Here is a 24,769-nt window from a genome sequence, read left to right on the forward strand (position 1 = left end):
TGATATCAACAAATGATAGAATACATGTATGAGGGAGAACGGGCAAAGCTCTCCCACAAAGGGATTGCAAATAATTTAGGTACATACTCTTCCCTCAAGGATGTGAGTCATAACTCCCTGATGCTTAAGTGTAGACTGCACATTGTGACTTCCTTCTAAATCACATAGTATAGAAAGGGGAAAAGCATAACTTTACAATGCAGAACACTGACAAATACTACTTTAGCCACGTGAGCAAGTTAACAGCTACAATGAAATGTCATACTGATAGTATGTGCCCTTGATATGATGTAGTGAGAATGGCACTATACCACTGCAGCCTTCCTTCCCAAAACCCACAACCCCAGTCTAATCATGAGGAAAATATCAAATGAATCCAAATGTGGGAAATCATGCAAAATACTGACCAGTATTCCCCAAAACTCTTGAAGTTTAAAAAAAAATAATGAAAGTCTGACCTTCCTTCAAGAGGAGCTTGACAACTAAGAGAAAACTTGGCAACTAAATGTAACGTGGTATCCTGGATGGGATCCAGGGGTAGAAAAAGGAAATTAGGTAATCTAAGAATATCTGAATAAAGTGTGGGCTTATGTTCATACTAATGTAACAATATTGGTTCATTAATTATGAAAAATGTACCATAGTACTAATGTAAGATGTTAGTAATAGGGAAATTGGATGTGAGAGCTCTCTGTGTTATCTATCTTCACATTTTTATTATAAATCTAGAACTTCTAAAATGAAACATTTATTAAAAATCAAAACTGAGGAAGAGTTAAAAAAAAGGTGATATCTTACTGTTCAAATAAGAATTAAAACATCCCTTCTTTCATATCACTACAGTCAAGTGAAACACAGGATAATTAAGCTTTTTATAGAAAATGTTGTGAAGTTGAAATTTTTGTTAATCTTCTTATTTAAAATAATAGTGATACAGGTACATAGATGAAAGAAATTAAAGTACCAGAAACATCTATAATGAAAAGACAGTCCCCTGCCCCCATGGAGGACAGACTTTAATTCTGATTCTTGTGTTGGCCACCATGTTAGGAATTTCATATTGACTCTTGACTGGACAGATCAAAAGAACATTCATTTATGCCTTCCAACTCTTTACATCCCTTCCTTCCTGTATATTTTTTAATCACTGTTTTCACTTCCTTGGTGGTTTATTATTGTAGCTTGAAGTGGTACACATATATATTTGTTTTTGCTTTATTTTTCATTCCCCATTTTGTCATTGCGGATTTTAGCACCATTTTTTTCAACGCTCCTCTCTCTTTTCACTTCTCATCTTTTTGTCATCATCATGTTATTGTTCTCAATCTTTTTAATTCTATAAGAAATACGTGATCTCTATTATTTTTAATTTCAAAGTGTTATTTAAATTTGAAATCTGATACATTATGATAAGGTTCCCTGTGACACATCCTGGTTCCAACTATCCCCAATCCTGATCACTTTTCTGCTTTCACAGAAATAATGCCTCTTAGCTGTTTGACATATAATTTACCAGCTATGTTTTTATGTATTACTGCACCTATATATTTATATCCTCTAACATAATATAAAATGTTGCTTTGGGTGTTGTTTTTTTTCCCTACAATTCGTTCACTTGTTTATATATTGTTTTGTAACTTGTTTTCTACATGTAACAGTATGTTTTAGATACTTCTCTGACTTATTACATATGGAAGAAAAACACAAGTTTTTCTCTGCTTCAGTAAATAATCCATAATGAACAGATATGGTGCTGTTTCCCCACTGATAAATATTTAGGTCATTTTCAATTGTGTTGTTATTACAAAACCACCTGCAATAAACATTCCAGTATATAGCATGTTATGCATATGTGTACATGTTTTTCTAGGTTAGATATGAAAGATGGAATAGGTGAGGCTAAGCATGGGGTGAGGATAAGCATGTATTAACTTATTAACAGACATTGCCAAGGTTGAGTTGCTCATATTTTGTTAAGGAAACTTCGTCTATGTTCATGTCCTTTCCATTTCTTGTAATATCTTTGTGAGGTTTTGGTATCCTATTATGTTTGTCTTACAGAAGGAGTTAGGAAGCATTCTGTCCTCCTGTATTTTCTAAAAGAGTTTCTATAAGATAAATATTATTTCTTTCTTAAATATTTGATAGAGTTCATCAGTGAAACCACTTAGGACTCTAATTTTCTTTGTTGAGAGGCTACTGATAATGAATTACATTTCTTTAATAGATAGAAAGTTTTTCAGATTTTCTATTGCTTCTAGGCACTATTTTGATAAATTGTGCTTTTTGAAGAATTCATCCATTTCATTTAGGTTATTGGATTTACTATCAGAAACTCATTTATCACACCCTTAGTTATTACTTTAATGTTTACACAATCTCTAGTGATGTTCCCTTTTAGTTCATGATATTAGTAGTTTTTATTTTCTCTCTTTTTAAAATCCCCTTATTAATTTGGCCAGGGTTTTATCAATTTTTATGAATCTTTCAAAGAACCACTTTTGGTTTTGTCAACTTTCACTATTGTTTGCTTTCTATTTCATTGATCTCTGCTAATGAAGTGTTTCTTATAATGTTTCTTTCCTTACTACATATTTGTTTAATTGATTGATGATTCTAGCTTCTTAGGAGAGAAATGTTGAGCAATGATTTTAAGCTTTTCTTTTTTTATTATTGTTCACATTTATAAAGTATCTTCTAAGCACTGCTTAACTACATCCTACAAATTTTGATATATTTGAATATTCTATTTTCTATGCTATCATATTTGCAACAAACAAAAATTTATTTATGACTTTTTTTTTCTGGGACCTCAAACCAGCACTAACTTGCAAGATGTGTGAGTATGTCAGAATGGATGTGAATCTTCCAGCCCAGGCAAGTGTTCAGCTATCTGCTGTCCTAAAAATTATTTAGCACAGTGTTTTTGATTTAGAAGTACACTGTTTAATATTCAAATATTTGTGACTTTTTCAGAGGTTATTTAGAAGCATATTTAACATTTAAGTATTTGAAACTTTTCTAGATATATTAACCTTTTGCTGAGTCAGCTCCTATCAGATGCTTTAGAACCAGGAACTCTTAATTTCCCAACATAGGCCAAGAGACAAATTAGGTAGGGCATGAAGTTCAACCTTAGCCATGCAGCATGTTCGTTAAGGTGATGTATAGCCCATTCTACCTGGTCTGTTGCATCAATCCAAATACAGCAAGAAATATTTGCAATGGGATAGATGTCATCATTACTACCCAAGAAGAAATCTGGAGCAATGTGGCTGTCTGTCACTACTTATACCAGTGATCTGTAGTCCATTTAGTAAAGAAATAGTATTTTTAATAACTTCTTGAGAGTTAGTGATAAGTTTCTTAGAGTTTCTCCCTCCCTCCCACCTCTCCCTGCCCACCTCATCCCTACTGCTGCTGCATTGCATAAACAATGAGTCAATAATTCCCCTAGGTTCAGTGCCTAAATACTCAAGGATGGCCCTGTTTTGGAGTTCGTGTCTGAGTTGGAATTTTCTCCCTTTGTTGTTTATAGAATAAGAGCTTCTGTGTACAAGACAAGCCTTAGAATATTCTTCCTAAAGTGCATGAAGTTAGTCTGGGGCAAACAGGACTAGGTGTCCTGGCTACAAAGGAAGTGTAGTATCTAACATTTCCATGGAGAACCAGGAAAAATAGTTGTTAATGACATGAAGTCAGAACGGAGATGTTACATTAGGTGGTTCCATATTTGAATCTCTATTATATTAGTCTTTTCCTGGTGGCAAGCAATTGGCTTATTGCTGTATTAAAATTGTTGAATTCAATTTAGAATTACCTATGGTATGATCAATAGATTGTAATCATTGATTCTCTTTCTGAGAAAGACAGGAGGATACTAGCAATGGCACAGATTGATTTTTAAGGTCAGTTGTCTGTGTAAGTGCAAGTGGAAATGCTATCAGCTATAATTCCCTATGGTTTCATTTGATGAAACTGGAATTACCCAGAGGTTTTTATAATTGGGGTCTGGTGATGAGTGACATCTAGTAGTTGGTAAATTGGCAGTGGCTACTGTTTGGAATAATCTGAGAAAGGTATTAGAATTGAGTTTGTTCTGACCTAATCATGATACTAAAGGGGAGAGAGAAAATGGGTCCAGAGATGTATAAAATGAGAAAATGATTATAAGCAAGCAGATGAAAAACAAAGCAGAAATTAGACAGGGTCTTAGTCTGATGTCTTGGGTGAAAGCTGCCCACTATCAGAGGTTATCTGCTTGTTTCAAAACTCTTGGGTTACAATTTATTTTTTAAAAAAAGGGGGTGGTCGGATGGCTCAGTTGGTTAGAACGCGAGCTCTGAACAGCGGGGTTGCCGGTTCAATTCCCACATGGGCCAGTGAGCTGCACCTTCCACAGCTAGATTGAAAGGCAATGACTTGGAGTTGATGGGCCCTGGGGAAACACACTGTCCCCCAATATTCCCTAATAAAATTTATTTAAAAAAAAATCTTGGGTTATGTGCCTACTTCTGACACTTACACTTCTCTAGAGGATCTCTGATAATTCTGAGTTTGAATTTTCTACTGGAGTAGTCTTCCAATTGTATGGAATTCTAGATTGTTTCTTTAGTTATGAAACATGAATTCAAGGATTGACTCTGGGATTTCACTGCTGTATCATTGTTAACAGTACTTCCAACCAGGTTCAAGAGCATTGTTTTTCTGATGTCTCTTCAGTAAACAAAATCTCTTGGTTAATACTCATGAAGAGTATTAACCTTCCTATTTAGGAAGATGTAGAAGGGAAGCCTTAATCTTTTGGTGATAGGAATGAGTCCCTTGCAATTTTTTGCCATTTTTTTGTGTGTGTATGTTGCATCAGGGAAGATTTTAGTTATCAGAGGTGAATTACCTAAACACATGGTGTATTATAAAACCTAAAATTTCATGTGCTGCCTTAATATCTTTGAGTTTCCAGGGCACCAAAGGCCCAGCTATGAGTTCCCCTGTTCTTGCAAGATATGCCCTCCACCAATGTAGTGGGAAAGGCTTTCTACCTAGCGAGTGCCCCTAACAACTGGCTGAACTGCAGCCCATCTAATCCTCAGTGAGTTTCACCTCCTTGGCAGCCCATTAAATTAAACAAGCCAATCACAGCCTCTCACAGGAACCAAAGATCACCGACCCTCTTGTCACCATGAAGCCTGCCTCCCACAGCCCACGCTGGTTCACTCTATTCCTAAGTACAACCCCATATGGCCCTGCGTGAAATTTGATATCTTGCTTCTCCAAATTATGAATATACATGAGTAATAAACTGCTGTAAATCTCATCTTTTCAGTGCCTGGTGTTATGTATCCAGCCATCTCATACTATTCAAGGCAGAAGATCCCTTTTTCACCAGGGTGTGAATGGAAGGTGATCAGAATTTGTGGGCCTCCCACTTACCAATTCATAGAAGAATAACTGTGTCTCTGAGGGTCATTCAAGATAATAGGAGCACCTTTGCTAAGGGATCTCAGGGTTTCTGAGAGTTTGCCTTATTTTATTTAAGGATGCCATCGGTTCTTTCAATTTTTCCAAAAGATTGTGGTTCATAAAGGTTCATAGTTTTTGAATAAGGGGTAATATATTACAGTTCTTTTATAAATATTCCTATAAAGTATGAGCTGTAGTCTCTTAATATAAAAGCTGGTATGCCCCAGACTGAAAACAGAAAACCAATCAGAATTTTGGTTACCATAAGGGCTATGGTTTTTGAATAAGAAATCGAAAAAAAACATTTTTTGGAGGGTGGAAGCTGGATAAAATCCATTTGAAGGTATTTAAAGGGACCTTGCAGAATCAATACTTACAAATGTCTAGTTATAAAATAAGCAAGTCATGGGGATGTAATTTATAGCATGGCAACTACAGTTAATAATACTGTATTGCATACTTGAAAGTTGCTAAGAGAGTAAACCTCAAATGTTCTCATCACACACAAAAATTCTGTAACTGTTAACTAGACTAATTGTGGTGATCATGCCACAATACATGCAAATATTGAATTATTATATTATACACCTGAAACTAAGATAATGTTGCATGTCACCTATACCTCCATTAAAAAAAAAAAGACAGCATAGGAAATAGTCAGCAGAATTATAACAGTTATATGATGTCAGAGGGTTAGTACATTGGGGGCTAATCACTTTGTGAGGGGTGTAAATGTCTAACTATTACCTTTTTTTGTACACTTGAAATTAATAATAAAAAAAAATCCCAAACCCCTCAAAATAAAAAAACAAAACTAACCAAGGGAAAAAAAAAGGTCCCTGAAGTTTTGGTGCCTGCCCCAACTCTGATTTTTTTCCGACTATATTGTTCACGGGCAATTCATTACCTGTCAAATAACCTCACTTATCTTTTCAAAGTTCCCCAGAAATGTTGATTTAAGATAGTAATCAATTTGTACCATGATGAGTAGTTTCATGAAGAAATTTAGCTCATGTTCATTTGAGATCATTTGTTGTCACCAAGTGGCCATCTTGGGAAACCCAGAAATTATCTGAGTAAAGGGTATAACCAATTTTTTATTTTTTTCATTCTTCTTTTTCAGCATCAGGAGCCATTTTATAAATGGCCTCTTTGAATTTCTCTATGGGTTTATCCTTTGAGGATTTAGTTAGAATCAAAAGCTTGGTTAAGGTTGTCTTTTTGGCACAATGATCTGCTAGAGCTTTTCTTTTAGTTTCCATAGTATTTCTTTTCGCCTGGGCCTCAACTTTTATGATAGCCATCTGTTTACGTAGTAAGAGTACAAGTAAAAGTTCTTCAACTTTATTTTTGATGGGTTTGTTTCCAAAGCCTTCCAAAGTCATGTATTACTCCAAAAGCATACAGGCATAACTCATTTTATTGTGCTTTGCTTTATTGTGCTTCACAGATATTGAATTTTTTTTTACAAATTGTAGGTTTGTGGCAAGCCTGCATTGTGCAAATCTATTGGTGTCATTTTTCCAATAGGCTCAGGTAATGATCAGCAATTTTTAGCAGTAAAGTATTTTAAAATTAAGATATATACATTTTTTTAGACATAATGCTATTGCACACTCAATAGACTATAGTATAGTGTAAACAAACTTTTATATGCACTAGAAAACCAAAAAATTCATGTAATTTGCTTTGTTGTGGTATTCTGGAACAAAACCTGCAATGCTTCTGAGGTATACCTGTACCTGTTATCTGTATATATGTTAACTCTCTGGTCTTTGGCTAATTCACAAGCTCTAGTAAACACAGTAAATTCTGCCATTTGCGCTAATCTTACCTCTGGGCTAATCTATATTACCATCTGGGCTAATCTATATTTTAAAGGAGAGAGTAAATTAGTAATAATATAGCCTGCTTGATAACCTCCAGTTTCTGTTTTGGGACATGAGCCAACAATAAATAACATTAAGTCAGGATTGAAAATATGAGTCTCTAATCCATCTGAGTAAATTACGAAAGTTCCCAACTGAGGTAAGATGATCATGTGCTTCCGTGCCTCTGGTAGAATTCAAGGTGTTGCAGTTGTGGATTGTATGTGAGAGTAACAGAATCTTATACTTGGTTAATTGACAGAATGAACATATTGCATGCTCTCAGTCAGTGGTGGTGTCTGTACTGCTTGAAGAACCATTAGGTCAAGTGGGAAACCTAGAACAAGATCCACAGAAACAACAAGTTTAACAGCAGAAGACAAGGGGCTGAAATTAAACCTTTACAACTGGGTCAAGAGGGAGACTATAGTAAGTGGTGAGTTTCTGATGGTTCTCATGAGCTAACCCCCCAGGAGCTTATCCAGATTGCTCATGCACAAAGAGACAAAAGAGCTTTTTAGTACTTGGGATGCCTAGGAAAGGAAGCTGTTGAAAGCCTTCAGGTTATGACGGCCTGTTTACATTTGGGCTTTTAGAGTAGAGGGTCTCTCATTGAGGACTTTAGTCAATTAATAAAGAGGTGTTGCAATCTCAGAAATATTTGGCCCCCACCATCTGCAAAATACAGTTAAACCTCTCAATTGTTTTGCTAGGTGTCTAGGAAAAGTTTGTGTATTTTTAGTCTATTAGGAGAAAGTGATTTTCTACCTTAGAGAGGTCATGCCTGAAATAAGACTTGAGTTTTGATGAAATTTTAATTTATCTTCTGAAACTTTGTCCTTTTTCTGCTAAGACTGAGAGCAAATAAATGGAATCATTTTTGTAGTCTTCTTTTGTTTAAACAAAGTGGGATGTCCATCAACATATTGTGTCAGAACTGAGTTGCAAAGGAAATGTAGATAGCTTCTAAGTCTTGATGGAGGACCTGGGGTAAAAAAGAGAGTGCTTCAATGATCCCGTGGGGCATGACTATCCAGGTATACTTTTTCCTCTCTAGGTAAAGAAAAAAGATGTTGACTATCCTGGTCTAGAGTCACAGAGAGCAAAGATAACTACAGTAAAGCAAGTGGCTTGAAGTGGAATTGATGACCTGTTCATTTGAGTTCGGTAGTATTGTGAATCCAGGGATGATATTGTCATTGGTGGTCTTGAGACATTGAACAGATCGATATCCTCATCCATTTGGTTTCTTTACTTGCAGGATGGAAGTGTTATAAGAACTAGTCCAGGATTTGAGAAGTCCTTCGGATACAAGGCCTTCAAATGTATCTGTCAGAACTTTCTTTGCTTCTGGCTTCAAGGAATATTGGGGAATTAAGTTAACAGTTTGACAGGATCTATATGAACTTGAACAGGTTCTTCTCTAATTCATTTTCCTATGTCAGTGGCATTGTTAGAGTGAAGTAGGGTGCCAAGGCCTTTATTTTGGATACGCATAGAATATAATGAAGCAGACAAAGGTATGTCCAGAGCAGAAACTACTTGACTATGAATGAAGGAATCCCCTGGAACTCTAGAAATAGTCCCGTTGGTGTCCATTTAGTATTACAATTCCATTTGCAAAATAAGTCTCTTCCTATTAAATTTTCAGGTGTGGTATCACCAAGCAGGAAGGAATGTTTTACAGTCAAAGGCTAGGATTCGAGTTAAGGGCAGGGAGGTAGAGAAAGTCTGTAGGTTGTTTGAAATACCTGCCCCCTGTTTGGTATGTTTAATGCTTATTGCTAGGAAGAGGTTGAACAAAGGAATCAGGGTTTAACATAGAGCAGCACTTGTATCTACTAGGAATTGATGAGGTCGATTATCTAGTTTCAGTTAATTCACTTTGAGTGTTTAAGAGTTGGCAGGATATTGGATGTGTTGTTTTCCTTCCTCGGAGCACCCTCATTGATCTAAATGGAGGGATTTTGTTTTGTTTGGTTTTGGTTTTTCTTTTGTCCGATAGAACAATCTTTTTCAGTGTCCCTTTTGTTTACAGTACCTACAAGGGTCCTTGTTAATAGGTGGTTGGTTGGGAAAGGGGCCACCTAGCTGTTTGATCTGCAGGGCCATAAGGTCTTTTGGGTGCTGTCTTGTTTTTGTTCTAAAGCCTTTTCAAAATGTTCTGCCAGGTGTTGTGTGTGCAGCACCATGCTGAGTGTAATATAAACACAAATGAACAAATATGAAACGAACGAGACACTATCCCTGTTTTCCAGAACCTTAACATATAGTAGAGTCCTAAAGCTTGATTTCCATTCAAAATGTTTTATAAGGCTTTTTTAAAATCAAGGAAATGCATACTGGCTACATAGATTTGGACCTTGATCAAGTTAGACTGGACTTAAAAGGTAAGCGGGCCCCAATGACCAGAAAACAAGCCATGCATTTAATAGAAATGAACATGTACTTTATATAAAACTACCTTATAGGACTGTAATGCGTGAATGCTCAGATGCATCAGTGTTCTACACTTCTTTCTTTTTTTTATTAGTTTCAAGTGTACAAAACAATGTAATAGTTAGACATTTATACCCCTCACACAGTGATAACCCCACTACCCAATCTACTACCCCTCTGACATGGTATATAGCTGGTACAATTCCATTGACTCTACTCCTTGTGCTGTACTCCACATCCTTGACCATATATATATATATATTATAGTTGACATTCAGTATTATTCAGCTTCAGCTTCAGGTGTACACTGCAGTGGTCAGGCATCTACACCGTCCATGAAGTGGTCTCCCTAATAAGACAAGTGTCCATCTGACACCCTGCCTACAAAATCTTTAGAGTATTGATTATATTCCCCAAACTGTCTTTCGCATCCCCGTGGCAATCTTGTGGTTACCAATCTATACTTCTTAATAAGGTGTCTCACGCCTTGGAATTTCTGTTATTTTAGTAGTTCAGATTCACAGGCTGTTTTGCTCCCCAGGGGACATTTAGCAATTTCTGGAGACATTTTCAGTCATCATAACTGTGGGCAGGGAGCAGGAGTTGCTAATGACATCTGGAAGGTAGAGGTCAGGGATTCTATAATACGGAGGACACCACCCTTTCCTACAAAGAATCATCCAGCCCAAAACATCAACAATGCTGAGGTTGAAAAGCCCTGATTTGTATAAGAAAGGTGATGGAATTCTGAAAGCAAATCCTTCAATCACCGGTTTGGTGCCTATTTGCCAATGCCAGAAGGACAGCTTGTGAGTTATTTTAACCTCATGCAATTTAGAATGGAGGCTGGCCTGTGGCCCTGAGGGCTCAGGGGTGGTATGGGGTGGGAAGCTGGAAATGACTTTAGGGCACATTTATTAACAGAGAGAGTTAATTCTTTGAAACTGAGTAAGACCCAGGTTACCATGGTAGCACATGGCTTGACTCACTCCTGATTAATTTCCAGCAATTAGAATAAAGGGTGAGCCTTCACTTAAATCTCTTGTCAAGACCATGAGAAACAGCATCGAGTGAATTATTCTAAGGAGCAGCACCTGATGTGTTACAGTCAATTTCAAAAGTTGGAATTTGTTTTAATCCCATACCTGCCTCAGAAATGGCAATACTGTGGTTGTGCACTATGAGAGCCCTCTTCCCATACACTGGTGATACAAAGATTACCTCTGGCGTCACTGGACCATGTGCTCCTGGAATTTCAGTCTGTTAAGGTGAAATTGACTTCGCGTAGCAGCAAAGATACGAGAGACGTTTTCTTTTTCTTTCTATTAGTGTATTCTTTGTGTTTATTTTAAGCCACTGAAAAAGAAGCAAATATTCATGCTTAATTTTCAATGCCTATTTCCTGTCTATATTTATAACACACTGTCAAATCCTGATATGTTTTTACATCTCTGGTGCTGTGGATAAGGTTATTTCTATTTTAAAAATGTTTTATTTATTGTCTAAATTTTGCAACAACTCCAGAAATAAAACACTCACAACCCACAATACCAATATCTCTTTAATCAAATATATTCATTTTTTAACATTCAGGTCCAGCATTGTTTATACAAATACATGGTGGTGTATAATTTTGCACTGTTCTCTTTGCACTTGCTACTTACAAAATATTGTTTCATGTTTTCCCTTTGTTTTCATAACTATTACTTTATACCTGAGGTTTCTCTGAAGTAAAATTTCTGCATTCTTTAGAGGAGGTGCAATCTCAGTCCGAGAACCCATTGGTTGCTACAAGCTCGGCTGACTGGATTGCCTCTCCTGAGTGAGGCCAAGACCCATTTATCCTGCAGCATTTCTTATCTCTCTACATCCCAATACAACCTACAAGGACCAGAGAGACTGCTGTTGTTCAACATGCTTTTGATAATTCCTACAATTTCTCAAATATGTATAAAGTATCTGTGGCAGGCCCCATGCTGCCCATAAAGAATAAATGTGCAAAGGCATGCATGATCCCCATTATCTTGCTCACGTGCTAGTGATCAAAGTTAGGAGTAGGGGAGCAGGGGTGATAAATGGGGTGCTTTGAGAGAATGTAAGAGGAGCATCTAACTTAGTCTCAGGTGAGTGGGGAACAATCCTTCACCTCACTCTCTCAGAAGCTAGCTAAGGCCATGGTAACTGTGGATCGAATCTGCAGGTTCTGCCCTTATTTTCCACTGTGTTCTGTTTATACCACTGGCAAATAAATAAATATATTTTGGGGTTTTCATTCTGTTACATTCCATCACCTGCAAAATTGCTCTTTCGATTTCTCATTATCCCAATTCCTTAAGAAGGCCAGAGATTTAGTGTTACCATTACAGAAAGGCTTCTGATAAAGAACCTGGCTTAGCTGATCTATGCACCATATCAAACCTATTAAAGATCCAGAAGTAACAAAATATCATTAATTCAAACTTTACTAGTTTGAAATATGTGATGATGGCATCTTTGCACAATTAATTTTAAATGTGCAGCTGAAAGGGCTATTAATAGAGTCAACTGCTTTATGAAAAACCTTTCCAGCAACTGAATCACTTACATACAAACGTTCATAATGCTTGGTCTTATCAGTTAAAGCATATCCACAAGGCTCTAGAACAGACGCTTCTGGTGCCCCAGTTACGGTCCTTCAACTCATCTCTAATTGTAGCCGCAGCATCTGTTCAGATGAACTTGGTTCCATCTCAGGTGCTTGGTGCATTTTCACACTTGCTGCTGCGGAGCCTTCTCTGAAGCCAAGGGAGTCTGCTTCTCCTCTTCCTCTGTCTTATTCTCCCAGTATCCTCACTTCCCTTTTCTGGGATCAATTCCCTAAAAACCTACTGACACCCAACGGCGAGGTTCAGGCTCTGCTTTTAGGAGGAACCAAAATGAAGATAGCTTTCCACTTGGGATTTTATTGTTGGCCTACTTGTGTGAAAACAATGAAATTATACAGTGATTTACTTAATGTATTCAAGGTGCAGATTTTTTTTCATAACTTCAGCTTGACCTTACCCAAATTTATCTTGTTATATAAGCTACTAAAATGCTTGACTTTGGAAATACTGGAATTCATAGGAAGAAGACTTCTTTGTTTTGTTTCGATTTTTCTTTCCATACCTTACCACAGACTCTTCTTTTTTTACGTAATTGGAGATAGCTGATTTAAGTTGGTTTCTATTAACTAAAATCATCTTGGTTTCTAAAAAATGAGTGGAAATGGTAGTGAAGTGTGGTTGTTAAACCTGACACTCGATAGTAAGTAATTCTCAGTCTGACCAGATGCTCTTCATGAGGCAATTGCACTTCGCTGGGGTTTACTGAAATGGATCCAAAGTGAATATTCACACACCAGTCTCTAGGGGTGATATGAACTCTATCTGAAGTTCAAGCTATGATACCCAAAACAAATTGAAATTCCTAAGCCGTCCTAATATTTTTGTCTGCTGTTGCTGGTCTTTAAGTAAAAGGGAATATAAATAAGTTCCTTATATGGTCATAGTAAAGTTATTTTTAACCAGGGATATCTTTGAACCTGAACTCTCTGATACACAAACAAGACTGAGTTTCTTTGCCCTTCACGTATCTAGAGGGCCCTTTCTTTTACCCAATTGTCATATCGTTTGACTGCCAGGGGTTCCCAATCCCACCATAAACTCAGGGAAGTTCCACGTCAGACTAGTTAGTGCATTCAATGACTTCTAATGTGTTTATATGATGCTCTTAAGCTGCTTGGAGCCTGTGAAATATTGTCTCCTAAAGCTCCATTCAGATGGCTTTATTGTAGACAATAGGTTACTGAATTTCAGTAGAACTTAACCCAACGTTTCCATGACAGGCTAGTCTATTTATTGTACACCATGATTCAGAATGTATTGCCCAACATAACTGTGTGTGGGTCAAAGATAATTTTTATTGGGAAGTGGAAATTCGTATATATCAAGAGTAAGCAGAAGACAAAAACAGTAAGCCCTCCTCAACTCTATCCCCACCCCCATCTCTTCCTCATCTCTCAGTGAGGCATTTGAGGCCAGGGTCTATGGGTCTTGATCTGTTAGTTTGTTCATAGAATGAGAGCTCCCTCTTCCCCCAACCCCAATCACTAAGTGCAAGCATAATAGCAACCTTGTTGGAGAGTGGGTGGACTGCTTAATGTAAGAATCTGGATTTGGAGTGCTGAAGTTCACAGGAGCAAACTGTAGCCACACAGCACCTGGACATTTTGAGGCTCATGGGAAATTGTAATTACCTTTCTGAGAAATGGAGACTCCAGTACTGTGGAAAGCTGAGTTTTGGGGGAATCCCCTTGGATTTAGAGTAGGGACAATCCAGACCCTGTTAGCCTTTTGTCTGGGGAATCCAGGATCTCTCATAGGGTGACTCTTGGACAATTTTGTTTTAACAGGTTTATCAGAAGAGTTAGATCAAAGAAAAGAAAAACGGTGCCTCCAACCAGAAAGGTGTTCCCCTTACCAAGCAAAGGTAAGGACACTCATTTGGTTGGCTAGTTCAGCTGAATCAACCTGACAACACCAAGGTAAAAACTGTCATAGTTATGTGGTCCTAACTATCTTTCCACACTCCTACCTCGACCATCCTCATCACTGAACTCTGCTTTGACAATAATGTAGATATTTCAGTGGTGTTGTTTTTCTTTGGTAGTGTTTGTGTGGCATATCTTTCTCCATACTTTAACCTTTAATTGTTCTATGCCTTTGTGGGTTTCTTATAAAGAGCATAGAGTTGGGTCTCGCTTTTTAAATCCAATCTGACAACATTTTTTCTTATAATTGACATGTTTAGGCCATTTCCGTTTAGATTTAGTATTGTTTATGTCTGGATTAAAATTTGCCATATTGCCATCTATTTTACTATTTTCTATTTGTTACATCTTTTCTTTATTTTCTTTTTCTGTTTTGTCTTAGGATAACTGAGCATTTTTAAAATTGGGGTACAATTGACATATGACATTAGTTTTGGGTATACAACGTAATGATTTATTATTTGTACGAGGTCAGACAATTAAGTTCGCGAACTTTCCACCGTGTACTTACATGGTGGAAAGTTCATGATCTTAATTGTCGGACCCCAGACCCATATACATTGCAACATGATCAATACAATAAGTATGTATTGTATTATGATTTTGCCTCTTTTTGAAATTATTGATTGCCCTAGGGTTTTTAAAGTACATTTATAATTAATCTACCTTTAAATAATATAATGTCCCTTCAGTTATACTGTAAGGAATTTATAACCATACAATACATTGTTACTGTTATTTTAGACAGTTGTCTTAGAGAGCAATTGTAAATTTCAGATAGTTTTTATTTTATTTATTCCATTTCCAATGTTCTTTGTGAAGATCTGCATTTCTGACTCATCCAAGTTCTTTTGCCTGAAGAAATTCATTCAGGATGGAAGCTTTCTCAGACTCTTCCAGGAGCATTTTGTACTTTTTTTTTTCCCTTTTTTGCACTTCCTATGAATCTGTAATTATTTCAAAATAAGTTTAAGAAATGGTCCACAAAGAATTTGTGGATTATTGTTTTCCAATCTACTATGTGTGATATGTAATTTTAGTCATGAAACAAGTAATATAATCTGAAAGTTAACTTGGATTGAAAAACTCAAAGATGAGGGAGGTCGGTTACAGTTTAAATGGTCATGTAACATGTCTGACACCAAGGAAAATTATACGAATAAGCAAAATGTGTAGAAGTTTAAAGAAACCTTTCTAAAGGGCTAATGGGTAGATTTGACTACTTCTAGACAAAAGGAGTCTTCAGCGACAACCACATTCAACATCTATTTTGAAATCTAGCTCTGGGCTTATAAGTGTGTTAAATACTTTGTGAACTAAGCAGCTGATTAGAACTCATGGGGGAAATAAGAATGATTAAAATACAAAAATAAGGCAAACTTAAAAATGTATGATTGACAACTTGTAAAGATTAGGTAAAATACAATTCGCTTAACACTTGACTTCATTCTTGTGATCATCTCTGAATAATATTGTCTCTCCAGATGGACTGCAAGTATACTTTATATGGCCTAAAATACTTAAACCCACATTTACTAAGACCTTACTAAGTAATGGATATTTGTTTATTACTGAATGTCATTTTAAAAAATATTTCTATACCGTTGTTATTAGTCAACAGTAGCCCTGTCATTAGTAGCCCTACTGTATATATGAGAGAGCTGAGGCTCAGAGAAGTTAGATACCTTGTCCAATGTAACAAGTGATAGATTCAGGCTTCAAACCCTTTCTGATTCAAAGGAGAATGTTCTTTTTGCAGCAACACCACCTCTTTTCTTTTACTGATTTATTACAAAGCCCTACAGTGCTGGTCAGATAGAAAACTCCAAAGGCACATGGTTAATGAGTACTGTGAACTTAATCTTCAAGTGTTATTGATTCAATAATACTAGTTCCCCGGCCCTACAGTTTATCCCACTGCCATAGTAACAATAAGACACTACATACAGTTGTCCCTCAGGGGATTGGCTCCAGGACCCTCCACAGACACCAAAATCTGTGGATGCTCAAGTCCTTTATATAAGTGGCATAGTATTTGCATATAACCTATGCACATCTTCCCGTGTACTATAAATCATCTCTAGATTACATCTAATATTTAATACAATGTAAATGCAATGTAAATAGTTGTTATACTGTATTGTTTAGGGAATAATGAAAAGAAAAAAATCTGTACATGTTCAGTACAGACACGACCACCAGTAGCCTAACTGCATAGTACACGTCAGCAACAACGTAACCTTATTTTCCTGAATTATTTTGATACACTGTTGGTTGAATCTATGGATATAGAACCTGTGAACATAGAGGGGTGACTGTATGTATCAGGCTATTTCCTCAAAGCACATCAATGCTGTATTCTGTGAGTCAACTGTGATTACCCCATTCTGGGATTTTCTTGCAGGAGCCAATTCTCTAACAACCCATGCAAACTGGAATGCTTTTTACTAGAGGCAGATGTTAACCCTCAGGATCCTTTCTGGGCATGGCTTTCCCTGTGATGAGCTGCCCTACAAGCCTCTGGTGTTTGGTAGCATAAGAACTGACCTGACATCTAATTGAAAATGATTGAGCACTCACAGTGCCAGCCTAATTGCATAGTAAGCTTGTTGCTTCCAATCTGCGAAAGGGCCAGTACAGAGCAGAGTGACTCAGAGGCAGCAGTAGAGGGAGTACTATGAGTGAGTAGTGACCATGGTAGGAAAGGGTCCCCTCTGTTTTCACATGGGCGCAGCATCGACTTTCTAAATGAACTGACTGTGTGATCAAATTAATCACTGTGACAGGTTCCCAGTGACTGACTTGATTAAATTGTCATTTCAGCAAGACCACTTAACCTGCAATGGGGTGGGCACACCTGTGGTCCCTACATATCACCTCTCCCAAACGCAGACACATCCATGGGGACCTGTACCACTGACAATTGGCCATCCAATATCTGTCATATGTGTGTTTCAGAACAAGACACTTAGTACATGTTTGTTTCTTCCAGAAAAAGTTGCATATTCATGTCTTTGAGAAAGGATAAGAGGATAAAGAAAGCCCTCCACTTTAGCACTTCAATTCAGCAAATATAAAGTGCCTAATATGTGCCAGGCACAGTACTGTAAGCGAAAGATAAAGATTTGCAAAAGACAGATGTGGATCCTTTACTCACAGAGTTTATTTTCTTTTTCACCAAGGTGTACTTTCTCTCTTCTCCTGGCTTTCCTTCTCTTCTCCCCCAGGACTGAAATTTAGGGGAGAGACCCTTCAAAGAACAGAGTAGGTTCTAAATTGGGAGGCCATATTGCACAGTAGCTCAGCCCACCCATTTTAGAATCAAAATAGTTGTGGGTTTGAAATGGGAATTATCCCTCATTTATAAGGCCTGTGATTTTAGGCAAGTGTCTTAAGTCCTCTAAGCTATGGCCTTCTTATATATAAAATGAAGATAATGATGCTAATTAAAAAAATGGCTCAAAGAGTAGAAATGGGGATTATAACTGAAATGCTTAGCCCAGTGTTTGGCATATATAGTAAGCATTCAATAAATGTTTGTTATTATTAAGTACAAATGATTTCCTTCCTGTGTGCTTCGGCACCACAGGGGCATTCATGCAAAGCCCCTTTCAGATGCTTCTGTGAAGCATAGCAGCCTTCTTCCTCCAACACCCTCCACTGTGCAGGCTGGGAGCCTTGTGCAGGCAATGATTACAGAAAATAGGTGCGAATTGTGCAATATTTATGCGATTTCACTAACAACATTCTCATCTGAAGAACACAGTGGGAAGCAAGAATAATTGATGGGGGCAAAATATCAAAGGATTCTCTCTTTTTATCCTTAATTAAATATTAAAGACAAAGCCCAGCTGATGGCAAGGGATGGATGTTGATGGTCTGGGCTTCCGATGTTACAAAAAATAAAAATATAAAACAAGCAAGCAAACAAAAAACCCCAAATCAACATTTTGAAAATGGTGCTGATTAGGAAGTTGAATCTGCATTTCAAAGGTCTGTGAAGATCCAAATCTCAGTGATTTCTTGGTTGGAGAAATGCTACATTTATTTTACATCTAATCTGGCTGAGTAAATACTTATAGGTTGGGAATTACTGTTTTCTTTTTTAATATCTTTATTGAGGCACAGTTGACATAAAATGAGCTGCATGTATTTAAGTTGCACATGATATTTGCACATATATATACACCCTTGAAGCCATCACCCCATTCAAGATTATGAACATAAACAGCATCAGAAAATACTTCCTGTGTTCTTACTAATGCCACCCCTCTCTCCCCTGTTCCCCATCTTCATGTACCCATTCACTAATTTATTTTCTGACTGATTAGTTTGTACTTTTTAGATTTTTACATAAGTGGAATCATAAAGTAGGTACACATCTGGCTTTTTAAAATCCAACATAATTATTTGACAATTATCCATATTGTTGTGTATATTAACAGTTCATTTATTGACTTATTTATTTGGATGTGCTGCAATTGATCTGTTTATATTTAATTACTGATTGATATTTGGGTTGCTTCCAGTTTTGACTATTACAAATAAAACTTATTTGAACATTCATGAGTAAGTCTTAAAATGGAGATACACTTTAATTTCCACTGGGGAAATTCCTGGGAGTTGAATGGCTAGATTGTATGGTGAGTGTATGCTTAACTTTATAAGAAACTGCTCAGCTCTTCTCCAAATTGTTTCATTTTACATTCGTACCACCTGTATATGAAAGTTCCAGTACCTCTCTATCCTCTGTGAACTTTATATGATTCATCATTTTATTTTAACTATTTTAATAAGTGTGTAATGATATTTCATTGTGGTTTTAATTTGCATTTCCCTATGGCTAATGATGTTGAGCAACTTTTCATGTGCTTATTACATATAATCTTTTCGGTGAAGTGTCTGATCATATCATTTGCCCATAACATGGGCAAATTGAATTGTTTTCTTATTGTGGAGTTTTAAGAGTCTGTATATTTTGGAATACAAGTCCTTTATCAGATTTGTGACTTCCAAATATTACCTCTCCACATGTGGACTGTTTTTTAATTCTCTTAACAGTGTTTATCAGTGTTTTCAACAAGGCAAATTAATTAGTTTTAATGAAGAGCAACTTACCGATTTTTTAAAATTATGCTTTTGGTGTTGTATGGAAAAACTCATCACAAAATCCAAAGTCACAATTCTCTTCCTGTGTTCTCATTTTTCATACTTCAAAAAATTTAATTTAGAGATGTGATCCATTTTGAGGTAATTTGTGTAAGATATGAGGTATATGTTGAGGTTACATATATATATATATATATATAAATATATATACATATATAAATATATATACATATATATATATATATATATATATATATATATATTTAAAGATTTCATTGGGGAAGGGGAACAGGACTTTATTGGGGAACAGTGTGTACTTCCAGGCCTTTTTTTCCAAGTCAAGTTGTTGTCCTTTCAGTCTTAGTTGTGGAGGGCGCAGCTCAGCTCCAGGTCCAGTTGCCGTGTTCAATCTTAGTTGCAGGGGAGGAGCCCCACCATCCCTTGCAGGACTCCAGGAATTGAACTGGCAACCTTGTGGTTGAGAGCCCACTGGCCCATGTGGGAATCGAACCAGCAGCCTTCGGAGTTAGGAGCATGGAGCTCTAACCGCCTGAGCCACGCCTAAGCCCAAGGTTATAGATATTATATCCACTTGTTCCATTACAATTTGTTGAAAATACAACCCTTAACTTTTTCATTTAAGACTATCCTTAGTTGAATCGCTTTTGCACCTCTGTCAAAAATACATTGACCATATTTGTGTGACTCTATTTCTGAACTCTATATTCTTTTCCACTGATACATATTTCTAAACTTTCATCAACACCACGTTCTCTGGATTACTATGAAGTCTTTTTATCAGTCTTGAAATCAGATATGATGAGTCCTCCCCCAATTTTATTTTTCAGGAACTATTCTAGTTCCTTTGCCTTTCCAAATAGATTTTAGAATCATCTTGTTGATATTTAAAAAAGAGTTTGCAGGAATTTTGACCAGGATTACATTTAATATATTGTCAAATTGGGGAGGATTCATTTATTAATAATACTGAGGCTTCTAATCCATGAATATGATATACTATATCTTCATTTCTTTGGAAAAATCTTTCATTTTTTTCATCAGTGTTTTGTAGGGTTTAGCACACAAGTTGTTTACATATTTTGTTAGTTATATATAAGTACTTGATTTTATTTGGTGCTTTAATTGCTGAGTGTTCATTGATATGCATTTGGTAGTTTTTAAAATTTAAAAGTCATTCCGGTTTTTCATTACAGCTATATAGGAATACAAATTTTATTTTTGTGTTGGCCGTTTATCCTGTGTTCTTACTAAATTCACTTATTGGTTCTAGGAGATTTTTGGTTAGTTTGTTTTTTGTGGGTTTTTTTTTTGTTTGTTTGTAGATTCTTTAGAAATTTCTAAGAAGAAAATTGCAGTAGCTGAAAATAAAGAAACTTTTATGCCTCTTTTTATTCTTTTTGTCTTGTTGTCTTATTAGGAATTCTTGTATGATATTCAATAAGATTGGCAAGAACAAACATTCTTGCTGAATGGGGAAAACATTCAGTATGTAACCATTCAGTGTGATGTTATCTATATAGGCTTTTCATAGTCATCCCTTTGTAGGCTAAGGAAATTCGCTTGTATTCTTATTTTGCTGTGAAATTTTTATCAATAAAGAATTTTGAGACATGCATTTGCTGCATTTGTTGATATTATTATATGGTTTTCCTTAATGTGTTCATGTAGTGAATTGCTTTGGTTTGGGAATATTGATCCAGCTTTGCATTCTTGGGATGGACTCCACTTGGTCATGATACTTTATCCTTTTTATATATTGCTGTCTTTTATTTGCTAATATGTTTTTGAGGATCAGTGTGTCTGTATTCATGAAAGATATTGGTTTATAGTTTCATTTTCTTGTAATGTCTTTGGCTTAGTATCAGGGTGATGCTGGCCTTATAAAATGAGGAAATGCTCTTTTCTATTTGCTGGAAGGGATTTGTAAAATTGATATTAGTTCTTGCTTAAATGTTTGAAAGATTTTGTCAGTGAAACCATCTGTGCTTGTAATTTTATTTTTTGGAAGTTATACATATAGCTACAAATTCAATTTCTTTCATCTATATATGACTATATGGGTTATTTTTTCCTGAGTGAATTTGGATAGAGTAGAAATAGTCTATTTCATCTAAATTATTGAATTTATGAGCATAGTTATATGTAACATTCCCGCATTAGCCTTTTAATTTCTGTTGGATCAATTAAAATGTCTCCTCTGGTTTCAGTGTCAAACTTGTTAGTAATTGAATGCAGTAAAAGTGATGCTGCATTACTTTCAAGGCTGAGTTAAAAGAACTTTGCAGTTTCTGCCTTAGTTTCATGGAATGCTTGCATTCCCTGTGCTCTCAAACTGGGTGTTTTTCTTGGAACCCATCTGTCATTCTATGAGAGGTTAGCGTCACGTGGAGACACTACTGGTTGGTCCTTTTGTTAAAAGTCCCAGCACAGCACAGCCTTTGAGGTATCATATGAGTAGGACAATAAATCCACGTGATTCCTGTTTCCAGCTATTTGCATCATTCCTGGGCATTCAGGTTTCCCCCCTGGGAGGCCAGACATTATGAAGCAGACAAGTCCTCCATGGTATGGCCTGTCCAAATTCTTGATCTGTAGATCTGTGAGAAAAGTAAAACAGTAGTTGTTTTATGACACTAGATTTGTTTGTGTGTTGGTCCATAACAAATATCTGGCACAAAACCAAAGGCCTGCTCCTGAATAGCTCATCTCCCCAGTTTTGTTTACTTTAAGATGAGGACTTATCTTTTATTGCCTAATTTGACCCTAAGAACTGTGTATTTGAAGTAGAAACAACCTCTAATTGGTTCAAATTATGTATCTTGCTTAGCAAAACAAAATTGAGTAGCATTAGGCTTAAACACATGTTTGTGCCCAGGATGTGTCGTCCTGACAGGTGCTTTTACTATCCTATCACTTGTGGTACATGACAGACAATACTTTTTTCCCTCATCTCCAGAGATACAATGATCACAAAAAGAATTTTGAGCAATTTTCTAAATGACAGACTTTGGTCAAATTTGCAGTTTGATTCACTGTCAGTCGGTTCACTTCGGTGGTGTTACTATTAATAGATAGTCTATCGATTCTCTCTCAGTTTCTTATGTCTTTCCAATCCCACTTTTGTGCTCTAGAGCAAGCCCTCGTTATCTTATTGGGACTATTGCAGTAGTCTTTTCAGCCTCCCAAGCTAAACTTCCTCCAGTGTAATTCACCCAGTTCACTACTTTAAATATACCTTTGTTACTCAGTTCTGGTTAGTCCTTTCTGTTGCTCAGTATTTTTCAGTGATTTCATGTTCCAGTCTTGAACAGATAGGAAGAACACATTCTGATCCATCCAAATGAAACTTAAGGAAATCTAAACTTTTCCTTTTTTTTCTCATCTGGTTCTAGAATATTTAAACAGTGATCTAGGTGATCTCTAAGAACCCAGCTCAAGTCCCAGTAAAAGACGGATATAGTATTCCCTCTCTAGACATATGAGAAAACTCAGTAGTTCAAAAGAAGAGTAATACAAAGAGCCATAGCCAATACAATAGATTATAAAATTGGACTTATTACTACAAAGAGTTGTTTATGTTTTTTTCTAGTCACTAATTAGAACATAAAAAATTAATTTTGCCTGTTTTTGTGTTGCATATACATTGAATTACATTGTAAATACTTTTAAAAAACATATTATATTTTGCTCAACTTTGTGTGTGTGCAATCCATCTACATTCTTGATATAACTGAATGGTTCATTCTCATGTCTACATATCTGAAGTCACTAAACTATTACTCTCACGCTAGATCTAGCCTGCTGCCTGTTTTTATAAATAATACTAACTCATTTGTATATTGATTATGACTGCTTTCATGCTACAACTGTAGAGTTGATTGGTAGCAACAGAAGCTGTGTGACCTGCAAGCTCAAAACATTTACTGTCTGACCCTTTATAGAAAAATTTTGCTGACCTTCCTATACAGTATTCTATTATATACTATAATTTTATTATATACCATTATATAACAAAATATAGCTTAAGTTTTTAATCTATTGTTGACAGATGAAATCACACAAAGGATCAGATTGTCAAATTTAACACTGGCAAGCCAGCAATATTGCTCAATATTGAACTTTACTAATAATTTCAGAGCTATAAGTGATCAAGAGGTACAGGAAAACAAGGAGATGTCTGGGACATCCTTTCTGACTCCCTAGATCCTTCCTTTATGTACCAGACAAGTACTCTCTTGCTGTTATAGTAGATACTGTATGTAAGTGAGTTTGTGGGTCACCTCAGATAGCAGAGTGTTTGACAACATTTCCATTTATGCCTCAGAAAGTTGTATAGCTTTTGTAACATATTTCAGGGAGCCATGACTTCTTCTAGACTGAAAGGTGTTACTATATCTTAGATACATGAAATAAAGTGATCTCTCAAGTGACAGAATCTGGAAAATTTTTCTATTTCAAAGATAAATGAAGCATTTTAAGATTTCCAATTATGGCTCTCTAGAATTAGGATCAAGTAACACAGAAATCTTCTTCCTATAATTTTGCATAAACTATTCTAAAAATTGTTTTGAATGTATGGGTGAGCTCACAAGAAAGAATAGGAAATTCAGAGGTGGTAGAAATGGAGAGAGAACCAAAAGAGGGAGGTAAGCTGACTTTGTAAGCATCTTGAAAGGATGTTGGGGTTACTGGACAAGCACTTGGAAACAAGGCCTTAAATTCATGGAGGTGGGACTCACAAAAGGCTATACCTTCAGTGAAGGAATAGTTATATATATGTATATATACATGTATGTACATATATAGTTAGTTGTATATATATATATATATATACACATAGTTATATGTGTAATATATATATATATACATATACATATAATGAAAACTATACTCTTATGAACTGAGGGGATGACAGAAATGCTGTTCTTTGCTTATTTTGCAGTGGGTAAAAAAAATTCCCCATGAGGAAAGGAAACAAAAAAGTTAGTATCTTATACAAGTTTGAAGTCTGAAATATTCCACATATGTATATGATGAAGGAATTTTGAAGCCAAGAAATTTTCTTAAAAATTGATATTGGGCTTGAGATAATTTTCTTATGCCTGGGAGATGAAAACCCAGAAGCATGCTGGAAATAAAAGAGGAGAAACAGTAAGTAAGAGAGAAGTTAACAGGAGGTCAAAAATGGACAGATTCAAAAAGGAACCAAAGAGCATTTCTAGAAAAAAACACAGTTAAGTAAAATAGTATAAACAAAAAAATAAGCCTGCTAATATCACCTATATCCCGACCCTAGCCT

The sequence above is a fragment of the Rhinolophus hipposideros genome, assembly GCF_964194185.1.
Source record: "Rhinolophus hipposideros genome assembly, chromosome: 5".
In the NCBI taxonomy this organism is placed as follows: Eukaryota; Metazoa; Chordata; class Mammalia; order Chiroptera; family Rhinolophidae; genus Rhinolophus; species Rhinolophus hipposideros.